This window comes from Panthera pardus, unplaced genomic scaffold (genome assembly GCF_024362965.1).
Source record: "Panthera pardus isolate Hobbes unplaced genomic scaffold, ASM2436296v1 HiC_scaffold_2, whole genome shotgun sequence".
NCBI lineage: Eukaryota > Metazoa > Chordata > Mammalia > Carnivora > Felidae > Panthera > Panthera pardus.
The window spans coordinates 63,857,552-63,866,175 of record NW_026526765.1 but is presented as its reverse complement, the minus strand read 5'-3'; the positions used below and the strand labels follow the sequence as shown (position 1 = coordinate 63,866,175).

The window sequence follows — 8,624 nt, the reverse complement described above, 5'->3', positions numbered from 1 at the left end:
CCTCCCCTATGTGGCCAGTGGAAGGATTCAGTTTCTTGCAGGATGTTGTATGGAGGGCCTCAATTCTTTGCTGGGCTGTTGGCTGGAGGCCACCCTCAGTTCCCTGCCACATGGACCTTTCCAACAGTGCAGCAAGCTTCCTCAGAGCAAGCAAGAGAGCATAAAATCAAAGACACACTCTTTTATAATCTGTATCTCAGAAATCACACCACATCACTTTGTTTGATTTTGTTTCGTTTTTGTTATTGTTGCTGTTGTTTCTGTGAATCTCTTCTTGTTCTGCTATCTTTTTTTATATTTACTTTTTTCACATTTTTAATTGTGGCAAAACACACATAAATAACATAAAATTGGCCATCGTATCCACTTTTAAGAGTACTGTTTGGTATTAAGTACATTCACACTGTTGTGCAACCAATCTCCAGAACTCTTTCATCTTGCAAAACTAAAATTATACCCATTAAACAATGTCCCAACCCCACCTCTCCCAGCCCCTGGCAACCACCATTCTACTTTCTGTTTTTATGAATTTCACTACTCTAGCTACCTCATACAAGTGGAATCCTGCAGTATTTTGTTTTCATGAAAGCCTTATTTTGCTCACCATAGTGTCCTCGAGGTTCGTCTGTGTCGTAGCATGTGTCCTTTCCTTCCTTTGTAGACTGGGTAAGATTCCACTGTCGGTATATAAGCATATTGTGTTTATCCGTTCGTCCCTTGATGGACGCTTTGACTGCGTTCCCCTTCTGGCTGTTGTAAATAATGCCACTACAAACACGGGTATACAAATAACTCTTTGAGTCCCTACCTTCAATTCTTTTGGGTATATATCCATACGTGGAATTGTTTGATCATATGGAAATTCTATTTGTAATTTTTGGGGGAACTGTCATACTGTTTCTCTCAGCAGCCACACCATTTGACATTCCCATCGACAGAGCACAAGGGTTCCGATTTCTCCACATTCTTGCCATCGACACTTGGTATTTTCTTTTTCTTTTTCCTTTATTATTATTAAAAAATGCTTATTTATTTATTTTTGAGAGAGAGAAGGCACCTGTGTGGTAAGTGGGGGAGGGGCAGAGAGAGATGGAGAGAGAGAATCCCAAGCTGACAGTGCAGAGCCCGACATGGGACTCCATCCCACGAACCACAAGATCATGACCTGAACTGAAACCAAGAGTTGGAAGCTTAATCAACTGAGCCACCCAAGATCCTCTTCTTTTTCCTTTATTTAAAAAAAATAAGGGGTGCCTGGGTGGCTCAGTTGGTTAAGCGTCCGACTTCAGCTCAGGTCATGATCTCGCAGTCTGTGAGTTCAAGCCCCACATCGGGCTCTGTGCTGACAGCTCAGAGCCTGGAGCCTGTTTCAGATTCTGTGTCTCCCTCTCTCTCTGCCCCTCTCCGTTCATGCTCTGTCTCTCTCTGTCTCAAGAATAAATAAATATTTAAAAAAAAATTAAAAAAAAATATACAGTAGCCATCTTAATGCATGTGAAATGATATCTCAGTAAGGTTTCTATTTGCATTTCTCTAATAATTAGTGATAGCATTTTTCTTGTGTTTAGTGGCAATTTATTTTCTTTAGAGAAATGTTTACTCAAGTCCTTTGCTCATGTTTTAATCGAGTTGCTTGTGTTTTGTTGTCGAGTTGAAAAAATTCTTTGTCCATCCTGGATATTAACCTCTGATCAGATATGTGACTTGCAAATATTTTGTCTCATTTTACTTGTTGATTGGGCCCTTTGAGGCACAGAGGTTTTTAATGTGATGTAGTCCAGTGTGATGTCACCTGTGCTTTTGGTGTCATATCCAAAAAATGATCACCAAGTACAATGGCATGAAACTTTTCCTCTATGTTTTCTCCAAGAAGATTATAGCTTGCGGTCTTCTGTGTAGGTCTTTGTTCCATTTTGAGTTTATTTTTGTAATGGTGTAAGGGAAGGGTCCAAGTTCATCCTTTTGCACATGGATATCCAGTTTTGCCAGCACCATTTGTTGAAAAGATTGTTCTTTCCCACTGAATGGTTTTGGCATCCTTGTCAACATCATTTAACCATATAAGCAAGGTTTATTTCTGGGCTGGCCATTTTCTATGCCTGTACCCACACTGTTTTCATTACTGTAGTTTTGTAATACGTTTTCAATTCAGGAAGTGTGAAACTTTCAACTTTGTTTCTCTTTTGTTCAAGATTGTTTGGGCTATCCGGATTTCCTTGACATTCCGTGTGAATTTTAGGATGGGTTTTTCTACCTCTGCCAAAAAAGTTGTTAGGATTTTGCTAAGGACTGCATTGAATCTGTAGGTCGCTAATTTTGACATCTTAACCTTATTAAGTCTTCCAACCCACGAGTATGGGATGTCTTTGCATTTATTTTTGTCTTTAGTTTTTTTCAGCAGTATTTTCCAGTTTCACCATACAGGTCTTTCACTTCTTTGGGTAAGTTCATTCCTAAGTATTTTATTCTTTTTGATGCTATTGTGAATGAAACTGTTTTCTTGCTTTCCTTTTTGGATTGTTCATTGTTTGTCTGTATAAACACAACTGGTTGATTTTATATCCTGCAACTTTGCTGAATTCATGTACTAGCTTTCACAGGATTTGTGTGTGTGTGTGTGTGTGTGTGTGTGTGTGTGTGTGTGTGTGTGATCTTTAGGGTTTTCCATGTATTAGATCATGCCATCTGTGAGCAGAGATAATGTTTCCTTTTCTTTCTTTCTTTCTTTCTTTCTTTCTTTCTTTCTTTCTTTCACCTTCCTTCCTTCCTTCCTTCCTTCCTTCCTTCCTTCCACTTGATTGTTCTGGCCAGGACTTCCTGTACTATTTTGAAAAGAAGTGGTAAAAGTGGGCATACCTGTCTAGAACCGATCTTAGAGGAAAACCTTTTAGTCTTTCACCATTATGTGTCATGTTGGCTGTGGGTTTCTCATCTATGGTCTTTATGATGTTGAGGTAATATTCTTTTATTCCTAGCTTGTTGGGTGCTTTTTTATTTCATGAAAGAGTATGGGATTTTATTAAATGGTTTTTCTGCACCAGCTGAGATGATCTTGTGGGTTCCCCCCCCCCCAATCATTCTGTTAATATGATGTATTCCATTGATTGATATTTTTTTGTGTTGAACCATCCTTGAATTCCAAGAATAAATCCCACTTGGTCATGGTGTGTAATCCTTTTAATGTGTCATTGAATTCTGTCTGCCAGTGTTTTATTTTGAGGATTTTTGCATCAATATTCATCAGGGATATTGGTCTGTAGTTTTCTTAGTGTCTTTGTCTGTCATTGGTATCAGGACAATGCAGGCTTTATGGAATGACTTTGAAAGTGTTCCCTCCCCTTCAATTTTATGGAGGGTTTGAGAATTGATGTTCATTCTTCTTTCAATTTTTGGTAGAATTCACCAGTAAAGCCATCTGGCCCTGGGCTTCTCTTCTTTGGAAGGGATTTGATTACTGAATCAATGTACTGACATCTTTCCACATTTGCCATATTCTGCTTGTTGGAAGCAAGTCACTAGGCCCAGACCACCCTTACGGGGAAGCAATTACCAGGAGAGGAGAATGATTTGGGCCACCTCAGTCCTTCCCTGTAAAATGGAGCTATTCCCAATCAATTGGTTAAAGAAGATGTGTAGGGCATCTCTGCACTGTGCTTCGTGTCTCAGAATTACCTGGTAGTTTGCTCCCAGTTGACTGATTTCAAGATGCAGCCTAGATTTATGGTAAATGGAAACTTTGTGCATCTTTGCATAAGATTCATACTTTGACAAAACTTCCCATTTCCCTCAAATCAATGAAATTTAATAGGACTTTTAGTCATACTCTGTGATATGTTCTCAATCTCAAGAAATTAACAGGATAAACATCTTGGTCATGGTTTTGTGATCGTAATTTTTACACCAGCTATCATCCCTGACCCCTTAAATCTGAGTACACTGCTCCTATATGATCATGGCCACCATAAACTTTTTTTTCCCATGGTGCTTGTCCAAGGACTGTGTTATCTGTTTCAAGTGTTTCTCTTTTGTTGGATGGTAAGCTGAGGCTAGAAATGATATCTTTTTTTCCCTCCTCTGTATTCCCAGCAGTGCTGAGTACAAAATCGGCCCTCAATAGAGATCTATTACATGAAAAGATACAAATGTATGAGTGAATAAATACTGCTATCCTCCTGCTAGCCTTGAAGGCTCTGACCCAGTCTACACATCCAGTGTCCAGCCCATGCCTGACCAGTGTAGAAGATCAATAAACATCACGGATTGAAGAAGAGAATAGCAGCGTAGCCTCTCCTATCAGCTATTGTGACCACTGGACAACAATGGAAAGATGATTTGCTATCTGCTCAAAGGAGTCATATACTGGAGATGTCATCTCCGTAGTGTCCTTATCCTAGGAGCCAGAGTCTCCTCTCCTTAAATCACTTGAGTACAATAAAAACAAAGTCATTTGCAGGTGGTTTGCCCCAGAAGCCAATTTGGAGACAGGGATCTGAGTTCAAGTGGCTTATTTGGGAGAGGATCCCAGGAAACACAATTGGAGGCGCACAGCAGAGAGCCAGGAAAGGACAGGATTTAGCACAGCTCACATTAATGAACCGATGGCTGAACTGGGCACCTGAGTACAGCCTCCCAGCGGACCTCTGTGAGGTTGACGACTCAGAGCTGCCCCCTCCCCATGAGTAGCATGCGAGGTGTGATATTTACGCCAGCTCCCCATCTCAATGTTTGGGGTTGCATACCGTCTGGCATTTCGGCCCATCCTGTGATAGAACAGCAAGCTTCTGCAACCAAAGATTCCTCAGGGAAAGGTCACCAGTCTTGTAGGAAGAAGCCAAGCGGATGCTGAGCGCCGAGGAGATTGACAGTGGTAGCACCTGGTGCAAAGAGTTGAAATGACATTTACGAACCTGGACCTGAGACCTGATTTTGTCCTCTGCTAGCAAGGCAATTCCCTACAAACTCCCCAGTCCTTGGTGTGTCCTTCTAGAAAGTCCTCTTCTGCTCCAAAAGCACCGGGACTTTATTCTTCCATGAAGACGTGTGGCTCGGGACTGCCGACAGCATTCTTTGTCAGAGCTCAGCTTCTAGAGTGTCTGTGTCGGCAGTCTTCCTTCCATTTTTCTGTTCATGTTTCACACCAGTCATGGGAGCCGAGGTTCTGGGATCAGGTTGCTCTTTGCAGCTGATCTGTGCATGTCTGACCACAAGGATGATTCACATTATACCCTAATGTGGTGTTTATATCATTTGATGCTTTGATTACTTTGTTCGAAGTGATCTCATTTGTTTATGAGCATCTGTTAAGTCCCCAGCCGCCCCCCCCGTCGCCGCCGCCCAGAAAGTCCCCGCTCTCCGTTCTTTGGGCAACGCGTTCTGCAGATAGTTACGTCCTCTGCTGCTGCAATAGCCCAGGCAGACTAAGATGGTCTCACCGGCTTGCTGTCGTTCTTAACAAACCCCGGGGAGGAGAAAGCAACAAGGCAAAGGCAACAAAGTTTTGGCCCTTTTGACACAGACTGACGTGTGTGGAGATGCCTCGTTACAACATTTGTCTTCCCTCCTTGCTGTTAACTCTCACTCTTCCACCCACGTCTTCATCTCCACTCTTGTTTTTAATGTTTATTTTTCAGAGAGAGGGGTGGGGGGAGGGACAGAGAGAGAGGGAGACAGAGAATCCGAAGCAGGCTCCGCAACGTCAGCGCAGAGCCCGATGTGGGGCTCAAACTCATGAACAACGAGATCATGACCCGAGCCCAGGTCAAATGCTTAACCACGGGCCACTCAGGCGCCCCTTCATCTCCACCCTTTCGGGATCAGATCCCGTGGGATGTGAATAAGTGGATCAGGGAGGAAAAATGCATCCATAGCCACTGAGATTGGGAGAAGGCTGGCATCAGCAGAGTAAGAAGGTGTCTTTGCTGTTGGACTTCTCAGAGTCTCGAACGTGCTAAGGCATACCGTGATTCTCGGTGAGGATGGGGTGAGCAGCATTTCCAAAAGGCGTATGACCGCAGAGCGCTTGCTATTGGCTAAAGAAAGGCTCTGCAGAACTAAGCTCTGGAAATGCTTTCCTGGATCATGTGTTTGCCATGGAGCTAAAAACGACCGATCATTCAGAAGCCTTCGGCGGTCTGCAAGAACTCAGTGGCGAACCAGGCTTCTGACACAGCCACGGCAACCCCTTGCCTCTCAGTTACTAAGCACCTGCTGCGCGCTGGGTGCCTTACCATAGGTCAACAGCTTTGCGAGGGAAGGCGGAAGTGACACCACCGTCAAGGAAAAGGCTTCTTGGTAAGGCATTTGGAGAGTCAGGGAAGGTCATGGAGGGTGGGCGGGACCCACACCTCGAACCTGCCCTCAGCACCAGGACTGGCTGGGCCCAGTGCAAAATAAAAAGTGAGGGGGCTCTTGATCAAAAATGACTAAGCAGTTGAAGATGATAGCAGAGCGTTGCACCTGGGGCCCTTCTGGCTTTTGCGCAGGTCCCTCGCCTATGAAGTCAGCCGTGCACGGCATGTATCTGTGGCAGGAGCAGCAGCCCTGGCCCAGCCACCGAACCCATCGGGTCATGCCTCCTGTCCCTTTCTCCTCTCCCCCCCCCCCCCACCAGGCACTGCTCAGAGACAGGCTTTCTCCCATTCTGCCTCGGCAGGAAGCTCCTTCTGCCAGCTCTTAATGAATCAGCGACTGATTAAGCAACGCGCCTAGAGATTACTCAGAGGTAGTATGGAATAGAGGCGAGGGACTGGAGGTTCAAATCCTGGCTTTTTGCCCCTTATCTCTCCATGACGTTGATCAATTTCACGTTCGGTTTCTGTGGCTCAGAACCCGGCTTTAGAAAGACAGGCTGACAATAATGCCTGCTCCGGACAAAGGATGGTGTAGAGCCAAGGAGGGTAATTCCAGCCTTTACGCACCCTCTGCAGAGGAGTCTGAGCAGGTGTAAGATTTCGCATTCCCCCCTTGGAGGCTGCTGGCCACTCCTCTCATTTATTTACTTACCCATTCATTCAGCCAGTGTGTGGAGGGTAGGTAGGAATGGACTAGGCAGAGAAGAAGGAGAAAGACACTCCAGGAGGACCATAGCTTGTGCCACCCCCCGTGACTGTAGCGATATAGCACACGGGTGGGGGGAAGAGCTGAGGTCCCAACCCAGACAGGCTCGCACCACACCTCCCTGCCTCCAGTGCCTGGAGAAACTCGGCTGCCGAGAAGACGGAAGTTAATGATAAACAAGGGCTGTTGGGTTGTCTGCGGATCTTAATCATCCTTATATCCCCACTGCACAGAAGCCCAAATAATTGACGATGGGCCAAAAACCAACTTCAGGAGGCTGTCCACCCAGAGCCATCAACCATCTCCAGCAATTAGGCTCAGCATGACAGTTGCTTCTGAGACAAGGAGCCGAGTGAATGGAATTAATCTCCCTGATTTAAATCCATTAGTGCCTGTGATATACTGGTTCAAGCATTTAAGAGCCACTTCATCTCACCCGGTCATGCCCATAGGGTCACACGCTGACTCACAGTTAATAGTGGGGAAGGCTTTAATGGAGGGGAGGCTTTGAAGAAGGGCAGGGTGTGTTCCAAAGCTTGAAGGTTTAATGCATTTTTAATTAAATGTGCTTTAATAGGATTCAGCACCAACTATCATGTCACTGCAGATAGATTCATTATATTTGTTCAGTTAATTACGCGTGTGTTATTATCCAAGTGTAAACTTAGGTGACCTGGAAAGAAGCTTGACTTCGAGGGACACCCAAGAGTTCTGCTGGTCCTTTCAGGATTAGATTAAATAGTTCCCCACCCTGCGGTCCCCATATTTACTCTTGTGTGCCCACGCCCATACCCACACATGCGGGCACATGTGCTTACACCCTGGCAGACAGCCAGGCACATGCGTAGACATTCTCTCTCTCTCCTCCTCTCGTCTTTCAAAGAGAAACGGATGGTAGGAGATCTCAAAGCTAGGAAAAAAGCATTCCCAGATCGGGCTCCATCCTGTTATCGGCTTCACACGAGGTGCTGAATATTCCTGAGCCTGAGCGTCCCTCTTCTGTAAAGTGACAGTGACAGCAAGATTATTAGCGAGGAACCCCCCCAGCACTGCTGTAGGTTCCCAGGACGTGATACCCACAGAGCCCTCTGTGAGATGCCAAGAGCCATGCACCTCCTCCTTATTGCTGGTGGTTGTAACCAATCCTTCTAGAAGGCACCCCGTCAGGGCTCCATTCTATAAGCTCAGGGCACGGGATCCTTGCTGTACCCTGAGTGTTCACATGCTGAAGCAGGACCTTGTGTACTCACTCAGCAGGCATGCACCGAACACCCTTACCTAGGACTTCCTGAGGACCTACTATGCGCCCAGCGCAGGGTCCCTGACTTCCACGTGTTTCTCATACATGATTGCTTCTCTACACATTATAGATGGGAAACCAAAGGTTACATAATGGATCTATTTAATACAGTTTGTTTGATTCTTATCACGTGCCAGGCGTTATGCCCCAGGGGCAGGGGATAAAGAGGAAAATGAAACAGATGTGGCCCTTGCCCTGGTGCACCTTTCTGCGCAGGAAGCTTTCGAGAGCTCACGAGGAAGCGCTTCCATGCCTGGGACCTTGGTCT

At 45.3% G+C, this 8,624-nt stretch overlaps 1 long non-coding RNA gene across 1 annotated transcript; it reads right to left on the bottom strand.

Moving 5' to 3' along the window:
- Positions 1-4,105: 4,105 nt before the first annotated feature.
- LOC109267535 (uncharacterized) lies at positions 4,106-7,408 on the bottom strand. Its single transcript, XR_002080166.2, has 2 exons — positions 7,003-7,408; positions 4,106-5,197 (listed from the first exon to the last, which is right to left on the bottom strand). It is a non-coding gene; the product is annotated as an uncharacterized LOC109267535 (long non-coding RNA).
- Positions 7,409-8,624: the final 1,216 nt, after the last annotated feature.